Source organism: Kogia breviceps, chromosome 5, assembly GCF_026419965.1.
Source record: "Kogia breviceps isolate mKogBre1 chromosome 5, mKogBre1 haplotype 1, whole genome shotgun sequence".
NCBI classification, from domain to species: Eukaryota; Metazoa; Chordata; class Mammalia; order Artiodactyla; family Physeteridae; genus Kogia; species Kogia breviceps.
Window position 1 is genome coordinate 27,089,159 of NC_081314.1, and position 15,280 is coordinate 27,104,438.

At 40.9% G+C, this 15,280-nt stretch overlaps 2 non-coding genes across 2 annotated transcripts; both read left to right on the plus strand.

The window, feature by feature from the left end:
* Positions 1 to 422: 422 nt before the first annotated feature.
* TRNAC-GCA (transfer RNA cysteine (anticodon GCA)) lies at positions 423 to 494 on the plus strand. The gene has a single exon. It is a non-coding gene; the product is annotated as a tRNA-Cys (tRNA).
* Positions 495 to 3,042: 2,548 nt separating this feature from the next.
* On the plus strand, positions 3,043 to 3,114 carry TRNAC-GCA (transfer RNA cysteine (anticodon GCA)). Its single transcript has one exon. It is a non-coding gene; the product is annotated as a tRNA-Cys (tRNA).
* Positions 3,115 to 15,280: the final 12,166 nt, after the last annotated feature.

Genomic DNA, 15,280 nt, shown 5'->3' on the forward strand with positions numbered 1-15,280 from the left:
ATATAACAAATGTCTATTGATTGCCAGTTTTGAGCTCAGTTCTGTGAAGTCAGAAGAGCAATGAGGATCTCAGTTGCTGGGAGCCGTGGCTAAAAAAGCATGACAGGAATCCGGTCATCAGGTTATACTGATGATGCTATTTGTGGAAAACCTGAGGATTTTTATCTAGAATCAATGTTCACTTTGAGTGAGATATGGCAGAAAACAGAGGCTTTGGGTATGGAAAGTCTAAGTTTCTAGGCTCAGAGAACTTAATTCTCAGGAGTCAGGTTTTTTTTCATAATGAAATTCTAAGACTTGTGATGCCCAGACTTCTTCCAGGCAGCATTCTGTCTAATTATTGTTCCCCTGAGTTACTGCAGGTGTTTAGAACCATAATGTTGTGAGAGAGAGAGAGATTATGAATACAAGTCCATGTCAGTGGGGGTATAGCTCAGGGGTAGAGCATTTGACTGCAGATCAAGAGGTCCCTGGTTCAAATCCAGGTGCCCCCTGTATATTCTTCATGCTTTAGAAAAATACATATTGATTTTGACTTTTATTGTCTGTGGCTCATGGCTCTTTGAATAATCACTAATTTCCCTTTTGTATATGCCAGGTGGCAGACTATGTTCTTTATGTTAATTACCTCCTTCATTTCTCATCGAAATTTTACAAGGCACATTATCTCCATTTTGCATGAGGAGTCTGAGACTTGTAGATGCTACAAAGCTCAGGTCCAGAATTTGAACTCAGAGCATTGTTCTCATTGACTTCATTATGACTACTCATTCTGTTCACCTTCTGTTAGAATCTTTGTCACAAAATTCCACTTAGCAATGTTCCCAAGGTGCTAGAACTGTCCATAGAGTTTTGGAACATTTGGCTGTAGGGCAAACCCAGTAACTTAGTGATGGTGCCCACACTTTACAGTATCCTGGGGGCAGTCAAGGAATAGAGTCTTTGTTCACAGAACACTGCTGTGGAGAAACATGAACTGGCCTAAAGTATAGGGAACTGCAATCCTTTCCTGCTCTAAAACTTGAGGACTTTCTATTACGTTTCCACCCCCAGTTCATTGCCTGCAGAGAGCACCCCACCTTGGGTGCCTGCATTCAGGACGCAGGATGGGGCTAGAGGTCAGGCTTTAGTCTAGGTTTAACTCCTGCCTGCAGCTCAGACACTGCTGCATTTTAAAATCAGCTTGAATGACATACACTGAGCACCTACTACATGCCAGAATTGTGCAAATTGTGAACCCAAAAGTGAATATGACACAGCCCCTGGACTCAGTGTGCTCTCAGCCAGGGAGCAGGCCTGTAAAATAAGAAGTCAGACAGCTGTGAGCTCAACTGAGCTGGGCCAGCTTCAGGAACACAGAGGAGGCAACTATTACCTCTGTCCAGAGGATGGAGGTTACCAGAGGTTTCCAAGAGGAGCTGATGGCAAGTCAGTGTCTCACAGAAGAACAGTATCGCACCAGAGGGAGGGTGGAGGAGAGGCAGGGGTGTGGTGAGTGAGGGTTGGGTCCCAGGCAGAGACAACTGCATGGGCAGAGGCTGGAGCCAGATGGATGAAGTTCGAGGCAGCTGGAGCACAAAATGTGCTATAGGCAGTGTCAGCAGAGGATGCTGAAGCTGAGGAGGCAGACAGGGATCAAAATGTTAGAACTCTTGTTGTGCTGAGAGGTTTGCAGTTTATCATGAAGGCCTTTAAGAGGAGTGGCCTAGATGCACCTGATTTTAAAATGACTGCTGTGGGAGCAGTAGGGGATGGATGTCAGGGGTGGAGGCTGGGAGGCCATTTAGGAGGTGGTGGCATTGCGGTGCAGGGGTGGGAGTGGGCTTAAGTGATGTCAAAGCTAAAATCAGCAGCACCCAGTGATTAACTTGCACTGGGGAGGAGAGGTTGGAAGAAGCCCAGAGTTGTGTTACATGCTTTGGCCAAATGACTGAGTACACAGTGGTGTCACCAACCAAGACAGGGAGGAGGCTGATCAGATGGCTAAATAGGCAGGCCTGGCACCCAGCTCTGAGCCCACACTGAAATCCTGGCCCCACCACCTCTCAGCTGCATGGCCACTCTGTGCCTCAGTTTCCTTACTTGCAAAATCAGTATGCTAACAATAACACCTGTCCTGTGGGATTTTTTTGGTGATAATTCAGCAGGAAGTTATGGTTAGAACTTTTAGTACTTAGCCTGGCACATAGCAAATGTTTAATAAATATGGACTATTATTATTACAACAAAGCAAAATAAGAGGAGATGCAGGTTTGAGGAGGAAGACAGAAAGTGTAGTTTGGGGCACACTGGGTTTGCAATCTGAGGTTTCTGTAGAACCTCAGAGTGTAGCGACTAGGAAGCATCGTCTACAGCCCTCAGAGAGATGTGAGCTGGAGCTCTGGGGGTTGTGGGCTCCTTAGCTTCACAGCAGCTGCCAAGCTTCATCAGGGAGAATTTACTGCAGTGACAGAGATTTCCTTGACCTTTCTTCTCCGTCTTAGAGATACCCAAGATTGAAAGTTCTCAGACTGGAACTCAAGGAAATAGGAATCTGTGCTGTTCAAAGGTGAATTTTGGACATCTTAATTTTTTTTTTCCAGCTGTAAAATGAAACGGTTCACCTCGATGCGATCCCCTTGAAAATCTGATGAAATCATGTACAAATACAATCCATGCACACATACAGTATTTGCCTGTAATTCAGAATTGAACATGAACCTCTGTAGTCCAGTTGTGGATACCCAGTTAAGACCCCCTCCATGTCCAATACCTGATGGCAAGCCATGATATTTACAATATTCACTGATGTGCCTGGAGATTTATGGGCAGTTGGTGGGTATTTTAAACACTGGAGAGTTAGACTGAGAATATAGCACTGAGCTTTAAGTTTTGAGAAGAGAATGAACATACATGATCTGGGAAAAGTAGGAGGTGATGTGGCTGGAAGGGAATCAGGGATGAAATTAAATCTAGGAGGAATATCAGCCACACAGATATTTATGAAGTATGATAAAACTCATAAAAGTGGAATAACTGCTTATAGGGTGCATAATAGCATCAGGGGGTATAGCTCAGTGGTAGAGCATTTGACTGCAGATCAAGAGGTCCCTGGTTCAAATCCAGGTGCCCCCTGTTATTTTTATTTTGTTCTTCCTTGCAGCTTCATTAAAAGCCTGGATCTAGGGTGAGGTAAGCAAGGTGCCTAGGGCTCAAAATTTAAGGAGGCACTCACTCTCAGGTTCATGGAGGCGCCTTGGCTTATTAATTCCCTCAGAGTAGAACTATGTGATCATGTAAACCCACCCTGTCTGCACCAGACACACACAAACACAGCCACACACCCAAAGACACCCAAAGACACCCCCACACCAGATGTCCCCCAGCCACACACACACACACAGATCCACACACAGTCACACACAGACACACCAATAGACAAAAATATACACACACATGCACTTTCTCACATGTACCTTTATTTCTCCAGTCCTGTATATTCAAGTCTTATTAACCAGAAATTTCCAGCTTCCTTTCTACAAACTTTTTATCTTTTAGTAATTTTAGAGTTACAGAAGAGTTGTAATGATAATACAGAGAGGTCCCCTATAACTTTCACTCAGCTTCCCCTAATGTTGACAAGCTTACATAACTGTGGCATATTTCTCAAAACTATGAAACATCAGTGCAGCACTATTAACCAAACCAAAGACTTCATTCAGATTTCACCAGTTTTTCCACCATTGTCTTTTTTTCTGTTCCAGGATTCAATACAGGGTACCATGTTGCATTTAGTCATAATGTCTTCTTAGTGTCCATCAACTTCTGACAGTTGTTCAGCCTTTCCTTGTGGGTTTTTAAAAATTGAAATGCAGTTGATTTACAATGTTGTGTTAATTTCTGATGTATATCAAAGTGATTCAGTTATACATATAATTCTTTTTCATATTCTTTTCTATTATGGTTTATCTCAGGATATTGAATATAGTTCCCTGTGCTATACAGTAGGACCTTGTTGTTTATCCATTCTTTCTCTCTCTATATATATATATATTCTATATAATAGTTTGCATCTGCTAACCCCAAACTCCCAGTGCATCATTCTTCTAACCCCTTCTCCCCTTGGCAACCACAAGTCTGTTCTCTATGTCTGTAAGTCTGTTTCTGTTTTGTAGATAAGTTCATTTTTGTCATATTTTAGATTCCACATATAAGTGATATCATATGATATTTGTCTTTGGCTTACTTCACTTATGTCTAGTTCCATCCACGTTGCTGCATTATTTTGTTCTTTTTATTCCATTATATATATGTACTACATCTTCTTGATCCATTCATCTGTCGATGGATATTTAGGTTGTTTCCGTGTCTTGGCTATTGTGAATAGTGTTGCTGTGAACAGATGGGTGTATGTGTCTTTTTGAATTAGAGTTTTGTCTGGATATATGCCCAGGAGTGGGATTGCTGGATCATAGGTATTTCTTTATTTTTTATTGCACATATATTTTAATGCTCAACTTTAAAATTAAAAACATAAGAGATAAACTTTTGAAAACCTGTTTTTGGTAACTTTTAACAGATTGTAAACTCAATTAAATTCCCATAAAATTATATCTGAATTACATATTTGTTCATAATTTGGTTTTTGATCACTTCAGACACATTAAAGAATAGCCAAAACATCCAAATACAATTTTTTTTACAAAATTCACTGTTATCTGCCTACTTAACATACTCTGAAACTCATCATCATGAATTTAATTCACTTTCTTGCTCTCTTGACATCTACTTAGATTTAGAGTTACGCCTGCTTTTTTAATATCCCCTAATGGTTTCCTAATGTTATTTTGATAACTTCCCAGGGTTTCAGTAGACTTACAAGAATATGGGGCTCTAATTAATGGGTCTGGATTTCTACCTGACTAATTTATTAAAATGTTTGAAGTATAATATGCATACATAAGCACAAGCAAAACTTACCCATCTAATCAGTTCCCAGAGCAAGAATTATACATTACTAGTGAGTAGAGGGAGTTGATGAAGCAGGTCTGTTTTACTCAGTTCTTGTTTAAATCTATAGCCATCGTAATGACCCTTGGTCAACTCTGAGAACTAAACTACTGGAATGTTCGCATAGTGGCTGGATAAAGATATTAGTCTATATGCCCAAGTAGTGAGTCAAGATGAGCAAGCATGTTAAAGTAAACATCAAGTTTCAAGATGTGTACCCAGGGCCTGGTTTGGGACTCAAGCCAACTTTCCTGAGCATGGTCATCTCACACATATTCTTGTACTTCCCAGCTGGAGAAGAAGATGCATTCCCTGCATAGGGAGGACAAGAAAGCCTGCTTTTGACCTCTCTAACCTTTGCCTGTATATATCTTTTTTCTGTTATTTCTGCCTTGTATCCTTTGCAGTAATAAATCTTAGCCATTACTAAAACTACTTTGGGTCATGTTAGACCTTCCAGTGAATCCCCAATCTAGCGGGTGATCATGGGATGGCTGAGACAACTATCACCTCAGAAGATCCCTTCTTCCTCCTTTAAAATCAGTATGTCTCCCAGGAATAATTACCGTCTTGACTTCTAACAGCATAGAGTAGTTCTGCTCGTTTTTGAACAATATATATTTGGACTCATACAGCCTGACAGTCTGTGCTCTTTTGTACCTAGCTTCTTTCACGCATAATTTTTGTGTGAGTCATATATGTTATGTGTGTAGTTGTAGTTTATTCATTTTCATAGCTGAATTGGGTATTTTCATTGACTATATTACAATTTATCTTTCCATGCTTCTATAGATGAACATTGGGGTTGTTTTAAGTTTTGGATGATTATCAGCATTGTTGCTGTGTATATTTTGATTCATGTCTTTTGGTGAACATGTGTATACTCTTCACAATCATTCTATTTTTAGCTTTTTGAGGAACTTTTGTACGGTTTTCCATAGTGGCTGCACCAGCTTACATTCTCACCAACAATGTAAGAGTGTTCCCTTTTCTCTCTTTGTGGGTTTTTTTTTTCTTTTGTATACTTAACACTTTAAAAATATGGGTCAGATATTTTGTAGAACACTCCTCACTTTGGGTTTGTCTGGTGTTTTCTCATGATTAGCCTGGGGTTATGTACTTTGTGGAAGAAGATCACAAATGTGCTGTGTCCTTTTTAGTCACATCTTATTAGGGGCAGAAGAAAAACACAGTAGCAATTTACTGCTACATTGGTAAAACGTTTAGGTGTCCAGTGTCTGAGGCACATCAGGATATTGCCTTCTACAGTGAGAGACAACACAGAACAAGACGCATCACTCAGTGAGCCTCTTTGGGTTTTGGTGGCAATGTGTTTCTCTGGTATGTTTACTAGATAACAATAACCCACAAGATTGTCAGTTTTTCTGTGTGTAGATCCCAAGGCAAGAAAAGGGTCAGCACATAGGCTGTGGTGAACAGTAAAGATTGGTATCCTTTTTCTGCAAGGTCTGATGCAGGTATGGTGGTTTCTGTCCCTTTTGTAGCTATGCCATCTAGCAAAATGTGGCCCTTGAGTCACCATTCCAGTTCATAGCCGCCTTAGCCCAGGAGTGACATACGTCACTTCTGCTTACAGTTTGCAGGACAGAACTAGTCATGTGGCCCCAACTTCATGCACTGGAGGTTAGGAAATGTAAGAAAGCATTTGGGTACTTGGTGAGTATGAATTTTCTTTCCATAATCCATCTTACCCATTCCAATATTGACACTTAGTTGGTGACAATTCTTTCTGATTCTTCTTGTCAAGTGACTGGCAAGGTCCTTGCACACAGTAGGGGCTCAGAAATTATTTGGTGAATAACAGCTACTGGCTAATTCAGTGAATGAATAAATAAATGAAGCAAGATATACAAAGAAAGTATATTTCTAAATTATTTGGAAACTAATTTTATTATAAGACAAGACTTATACCTCTCACATTAAAAAGCTACTTATTGCTGCTTTTCTAAACAATTTCTTAAAAGAGTCAACCTTTTATTGAAGAAGGAAATGTTGTCTGTGCCCATCATGTAAAATACAGAATAATAATTGTTTTTACCAGTTTGTTTTACTCTGAGAAATGTTTCCTACTCTGCCTCCCTTTCTAAAAGTGTCCACATGACCTTCAACCATTGTAAACTCCAAGCACCTTTATTATATAAAATTTTAAACATATATCAAAGAATGTAGGAGGGGGCTTCCCTGGTGGTGCAGTGGTTGAGAATCTGCCTGCCAATGCAGGGGACACGGGTTCGAACCCTGGTCTGGGAAGATCCCACATGTCACGGAGCAACTAGGTCCATGAGCCACAATTACTGAGCCTGTGTGTCTGGAGCCTGTGCTCCACAACAAGAGAGGCCGTGATAGTGAGAGGCCCACGCACCGCAATGAAGAGTGGCCCCCACTTGCCACGACTAGAGAAAGTCCTCGCGCAGAAACAAAGACCCAACACAGCCATGAATAAATTTTTAAAAAAAGAATATATGAAGGAATAAAAATTGGTTGGCTCTTCACCACTGTCTTTAAAACTGTTGTCTTTTAAATATGTGATTGTGTTTGTACATGTGTGTGTGTTTTCGTGTGAATGTATGTAAATATTTATTAAGCAAAAATACAGGGCTTCTCTGGTGGCGCAGTGGTTGAGAGTCCGCCTGCCGATGCAGGGGACGCGGGTTCGTGCCCCGGTCTGGGAAGATCCCACATGCCGCAGAGCGGCTGGGCCTGTGAGCCATGGCCGCTGAGCCTGCATGTCCAGAGCCTGTGCTCCGCAACGGGAGAGGCCACAGCAGTGAGAGGCCCACGTACAAAAAAAAAAACAAAACAAAACAAAACAAAAAATACATCAGGCATATCTTAGGCAGCATCTCGGATCCTCTTGGCCTTGACCATTTCTGAGGCCCTTGACCACCTTTTCTGCCCTGGCTTCCACGGGGGTAACTGAGTATGTAAGGACCTGTCAGCTCCACTCAGGCATGCCCTGCAGCCTTACCTCCTGTCCACGCTGGATACCCCAGCCTCCCACTCTTGGCTTCCTTCATGCTTTTGAGGTGTGAGAGGTCATGGGCCCACTTGGTGCCCCCACATACAGAACCTGGAAGTGTTAAAGAGCTCATGCACCATGGGGAAACTTTTCACCGATGAGATGCAGAAGCTGAGGATAAAATCTCCTCATTTCTTAGGACAGATTGTCTGGGAATGCAGTTGTTCACACATCCTCTCAAGAGACAGTTTTATGAGATCAAACAACTAGTGCATTTGTTACCATGTGGAGGTCAGCTTGGAAATTCACCTTTGAACTTATTGAACCTTCTTTCTCTTCCTCCCTCCCTTTTCCCTCACTCCTGCTCCCTGGGATGGCACTTTCTGAAAAACTAATAGCACACAAGCTTTTCTCAAGCTCAAGGTTCTGGGGTACAGCAGACACTCTGGATGCTTTGCCAATTTTCCCTTCAGCCCTTCCCACACAGTTCACCCTGGCCTGATTCCAACAGCCAGCATCTGCATCTCTTCTCCTGAGGGTTTTTTTTTTTTTTTTTACCAGGAGCCTACTTTGCATATGTTCATGGTAAGGTAGAAGTGCCAGAGAATTAATGGCCTTTGGGAACAGCCCTCAAACAATGACTGACAGAAGCTGTTGTTTAAATAACCCTGATTTCTTACACCTTCCACGGGATCACTCTGAGCCATGATGCCTTCCGCCTGGGATCCAGAGTTCCCAGTGGAATTGACTTGGGTTTTCCACTGTGGTAACTTGAATGGTACAGTCATTACTGGCTTTCCCTTTCCTGTCCCACTCCCCATGTCCTCACCAGTGTGCCCTGTGATCATCTCTCAAATAAGTTACTTGAACTTGAATTCTTGACTCAAGAGTCCCCTGCTGTGGGAACCCAAACCAAAATATCAGCCTAAGATATATTTTTTAATTAATTAATTTGGCTGCATCAGGTCTTAGTTTCAGCACATGGGATCTTTGTTGTGGTATGTGGAATCTTCCTCTTAGTTGTGACATGCAGGCTTCTCTAGTTGCTGTGTGCAGGCTTCTCTCAAGTTGTGGCACATGGGCTCCAGAGCATGTGGGCTCAGTAGTTGCAGCACGGCACACAGGCTTAGTTGTCCTGCAACATGTGGGATCTTAGTTCCCCAACCAGGGATTGAACCTGCGTTCCCTGCATTGGAAGGCAGATTCTTAACCACTGAACCACCAGGGAAGTCCCTAAGACATATTTTGTTAAGTTGATATAACTGATTTTTTCCATTTAATAATATATCCTGTACATGATGTTAGATATTCTAAAACTTTTCTAAAATATATGAGTTTTAAGTTCCACATGGTGTTTAACATATGGATTACACAAATAATATGTTGGGCATTTCAGTTGTTTCCAAGTTTCCTATACAACTGTAATTAACCAGCACTAAATGGAGCTGGACAGGCTTTGTCTCTAGGGCAGTTACAAATACACAAGCCACAGACAGGTCATTTGTGCATGTGATGGGAAAGAAATAATCAACGTAGAGATCCCCCCTGACTTCTATTTAATGTTTTTTGAAGGTTGCCATATAACAGGGGTTCTTTAGAGATAAATCAAAGGAATCTCAATTATATTCTATAATACTTTTAAAGGAAATGAGTTGCATCCAAGCTTTCATCAAACAAAGTACCATCTCTCTCTCATTTCTCTTTGAAAAGAAATGACAGCTAAAAGCTGATCATGTGGTACTTTGCTACCTGATGGATTTTGTTTTTCTGTGGGGAAACTTTGGCTTCCTTCTTCCAAAGGGACATATATCTCTGTCACTGTTTTACAGTTAGGATAACTTCTAATGGTTTATTCTGGTTTCCTGAATGAGTTGGGGCCAGTTAACCACCCACTGTAAGCTCTGGGTTCTTTTCCTTTGTACATTGGAGATAATAATAATATTCCCCTTACTAAGTTTGATGTCAGAATTGTATAATATAATGTCAATAGAGTACATAGTAAATGAGAGTAATTATTTTCCAGTTACTTTCTTTTCATTGGTGAAGGGAATAGTGTAGAACAGAGGTTGGGGCTTAAGAAATATGAAGGGGCATAAGGGTGGGACATGCAGATGTCTAATTAGATTCAGGGAACATGAATGGTTTTCTGTTCAAAGCAATCTTCTGTACAGATTCTTCCTGCTGTGACAGACTAGGTCCCACAGCCCTGCATAACCCAGCTTTCTTACCTTGTTCAGTGCTTCTCAAAGTGCCCCAGGAGCATCAGCAACACCTGGGAACTGATTAGAAATGCAGATTACCAGGCTCCCCTTTGATTTTTAGGTTCAGAATCTCTGGGGGAGGGCAGCAACCTCTTTTTAAAAACATCTGCTGATGAACATTAAGGGCTTGGGCCTTTGTATCTGGCCTGCCCTGGGGTTCCTGCCTGATTCAGGTCCCCCCTCGTACAGCCTTCATCCTGAGATGTTACTATTTGCTCTGTCTCAATTATGTATTCCTCTCCAGCTCTGATTTGGCTCCTCAACTTTAGAGTTGTACTAAGACTTTTGATCTGCCATGGGATGTGATTTCTACTTGTCTGTTGGTCCCTGTATCTGGTGGCTCCAGACAATTCATCCTTGGGCCATTTAGACACTGGGACTTCAGTCTGCCTGGAGCTAGACCAGGAAGCCAATATTTCTACCAGGTTTTGGTCCCTGTGGGAGGACTGGCCCATTACTAGCCCAACTTCCAAGCTCAGTCCTGCCCCAGGATCTGCAGCAATGGGACACCACATCAGGGAAATAAAAGAACCTCTGAATTCATAGCTCTGTCTCCAGAACTCAGTCCAGCATGTGGTTCCTGTTGTTTTGACTGCCTCCAATTTCCACTTGAGACCCAGTGTTTCCTTTCCTCTTGGGCTGCGGCCCTGCTTCCCTCTCATTAGTCTTAGTGGCTAGAGTCTTATTGCTCTTAGTATATTAGTTAGTTACTGATGCATAAAAATTTACCCCATCACTTACTGACTTAAAACAATGATGAATATTTGTTACGTTACACAGTTTCTGAAGGGCAAGAATTCAGAGGCGGCTTTGCTAGGTGATAGTGGCTCGGGGTCGTTCATGAGGTTGCCATCAAGCTATTCATGGAGGAAGCCTTGGCTGCCACTGGCCGTGCTGCTTTCTAAGGGGCTCACTCACTCACACAGTCAGCAAACTAATGTTGGCCATCCAGACTTCTCCACAGGAGTGCCTGAATATTCTTAGGATGTGGCAGCTACCTTCCCCTGCATAAACCAACATTTCTGTCACATTTTATTTGTTAGAAGCCAGTCATTAAGGGCACTTCACACTCAGGGGAGGAGAATGAGTCTGTACATTCTGAAAAGAGAAGTGTCAAAGAATTTGTGGGCTTATTTTAAAACCACTGGAGTCAGTCTTTGGGGAAAAACTTCCTTCCACATACTACCCAATTTTTAAGATGCTCTGCTCTGCTGGCCTATTCACTGACTTTTATTTGGGGCCAGGTAACTTCACCTCCCACCAGAGAGAGAGCCCCTCTTAACTATTTTCAGTATTCAACCCAGGTTGGTATTGATATCCAAGAGGTCTTATCTCTTTATAATGATAAGATTCAGTCATAATTGAGTACTTGCTGTGTGAATTGATAACTGGTTTATTGTTGCCTTTTTCTAACTTGGTACATCAGACATGTCCTAAGACAATCAAAGCCTTTGTCAATAAGAGATTGAGTTAATAATTATTTTGTATGTTAACCAGGCTCAGGGCTGCCACATAAATATATGCAGTTAGAACATCATGCAAAGCTGCCCATCTGAGCAGGGTAGTAGCAGTTGAAATCCAGGCCACACTCCATTAGCTGAGCTAGTCTGGGCTGCATGTGCCTAGAGGGAAGGGAGACATTTTCTTTGTTTTAAATTTATTTATTTTTAAATGTATTTTATTGAAGTATAGTTGATTTACAATGTTGTGTTAATTTCTGCTGTACAGGAAAATGATTCATTTATACATAAATACACATTCTTTTTCATATTATTTTCCATTATGTTTTATCACAGGATTTTGAATATATTTCCCTGTGCTATACAGTAAGACTTTGTTGTTTATCCATTCTATATATAAAAGCTTACATCTCCTAACCCCAACCTCCCTCTCCATCCCTCTCCCATCCCCCTCCCCCTTGGCAACCACAAGTCTGTTCTCTATGCCTGTGAGTCTGTTTCTGTTTTGTAGATAAGTTCATTTGTGTCCTATTTTAGATTCCACATATAAGTGATATATGGCATATATCTTTTTCTGACTTACTTCACTTAGTATGATCATATCTAGGTCCATCCATGTTTCTGTAAATGGCATTATTTTTTCATTTTTATGGCTAATATTCCATCTATATCTCATATCTTCTTTATCCATTCATCTATCAACGGACATAGCTTGTTTCCATGTCTTGGCTACTGTAAATAGTGCTGCTGTGAACAGAGAGATGCATGTATCTTTTTGAATTATAGTTTCATCTGGATATATGACCACAGTGGGATTGCTGGATCATATGGTAATCATATTTTTAGTTTTTTGAGAAACCTCCATACTGTTTTCCACAGTAGCTGCACCAATTTACATTCCCACTAACAGTGTAGAACAGTTTGAAGGGAGCCTTTTTCTAATGTGCATGAATGTGCCATTAATTTGCTGAGCATTAAACCCTCAGGGCTGTGCCCACCCAGTGTGGATATCTTTCCTAATTCTCACAAAGGTGTGTATCAGCTAAGAGTGGCCCTGGTTGGGTCTCTTTTTGTTGCACACAACAGAAGCCCAACTCAAATTGGTGTTTGCAAAACAGAAATTTAAGTGAAAAATCTAGGTTTCATAGTTGGCTTCAAACATGGCTGTACCCAAGTAATGTTACCAGGAATCTGTTTCTCTCCCTTTCTTGGATCTGCTTTTCTTTGTGTTTACATTATTCTCAGGAAGATTCTCTCCAAGTTGTGGCCAGTTGACCAAGTTGACCTCCTTTTCTCGTAGCCATCCAAGGACAAAAGGAAGTTTGTCTTCTGGATACTTCCAGCACAAGTCCTGTGATTAAGTCTCACTGGCCTGTTTCTGAACCAGTCATGCAGCTATGGACATGGAATTTTGGGATTTGACTGTGTCTTCATTCTTTGCCTATTTCTAGATCTGGGGAGTTGGTTCTGCCCATTCAGACCACACTAAGATTAGGAGTGGGTGGTTATCTAAAGAAAAAGATGACTTTATCAGAAAAGAGAGGGTAGATTGAGAACAAGGCATTGCAGCTGAATCCATTCACCAAAGTGTCATCACGGGGTGGAGCAGCAGAAGGCAGCTGAGAAGATGATGAAACCAAAGCTTGGGTTTTGCCCATTATCCTGTGGCGGCCACAGGTTCCCTGCAGGCTCCCTCTCACACCTCAGTGTTGCCTCCTCGTGTCAGCAGTGTAAATGGCTCTCTCACACAGCTTCTGCATCTTATCTCATTCCATTTCATTTCCCATCCAGGTCTTGCTCAGTGTTCCTTGATGTCGCCAGCCTTTTCCTTTCTTGCTCTCATGCTGTCTCACTTCTGAACTTGTATTCTGAGGAGCAGGAGTTGATATTCACAAACGTGCAGCTGCAAAAAGAAGACCCCAAACACAGTAAGAAGCCAAATGAGAAGACAGAGAAACACACAGCAGATAAAGGAGCAGGTAAAAACCCACCAGACCAAACAAATGAAGGGGAAATAGGCAGTCTACCTGAAAAAAATTCAGAGTACTGTTAGTAAAGATGATCCAATATCTTGGAAATAGAAAGGAGAGAATAAAAGAAATATTGAAAAAGGACCTAGAAGAAATACAAAGCAATCAAATAATAATGAACAACACTAAAAATGAAATTACAAATTCTCTAGATGGAATCAATAGCAGAATAACTGAGGCAAAAGAATGGATAAGTGACCTGGAAGATAAAATAGTGGAAATAACTACTGCAGAGAAGAATAACAAAAAAGAATGAAAAGAATTAAGGACAGTCTCAGAGACCTCTGGGACAACATTAAATGAACCAACATTACAGTTATAGGGGTCCCAGAAGAAGAAGAGAAAAAGAAAGGGATTGAGAAAAAAATTGAAGCAATTACAGTTGAAAAATTCCCTAACATGATAAAGGAAGTAGTCACCCAACTCTAGGAAGTGCAGAGAGTCCCATACAGGATAAATCGAAGAAGAAACATGCCAAGACACATGTTAATCAAACTATCAAATATTAAATACAAGGGAAACTATTAAAAGCAGCAAGGGAAAAACAACACATAACATATAAGGGAATCACCATAAGTTTAACAGCTGAACATTCAGCAGAAACTCTGTAAGCCAGAAGGAGGGGGCAGGACATATTTAAATTGTTGAAAGGGAAGAACCTACAATCAACATTACTCTACCTGGCAAGGATCTCATTCAGATCTGATGGAGAAATTAAAACCTTTACAGACAAGCAAAAGCTGAGAGAATTCACTACCAACAAACCAACTTTACAACAAATGCTAAAGGAACTTCTCTCGGCAGGAAACACAAGGAAGGAAAAGACCTACAATAACACACCCCAAACAATTAAGAGAGTAGTAATAGGAAAATACATAATGATAACTACCTTAAATGTAAATGGATTAAATACTCCAACCAAAAGACATAGACTTACTGAATGGATAAAAAAAACAAGACCCATATATATGCTGTCTATAAGAGACCCACTTCAGACTTACGGACACATAATGACTGAAAGTGAGGGAATGGAAAGAGATATTCCACGCAAATGGAAATCAAAAGAAAGCTGGGGTAGCAATTCTCATATCACACAAAATAAACTTTAAAACAAAGACTATTACAAGAGACAAAGAAGGACACTACTTAATGATCAAGGGATCAATCCAAGAAGATATAACAATTGTAAATATTTTTGCACTCAACATAGGAGCACACCTCAATATATAAGGCAAATGCTAACAGCCATAAAAGAGGAAATCGACAGTAACACAATCATAGTAGGGGATTTTAACACCCCACTTTCATCAATGGACAGAGCATCCAAAATGCAAATACATAAGGAAATACAAGCTTTAAATGATACAGTAAACAAGATGGACTTAATTGATATTTATAGGACATTTCATCCAAAACCAACAGAATACATGTTCTTCTCCATTGCTCATGGAACATTCTCCTGGATAGATCATATCTTGGGTAACAAATCAGGCCTTGGTAAATTTAAGAAAATTGAAATCGTATCAACCATCTTTTCTGACCACAATGCTATGAGACTAG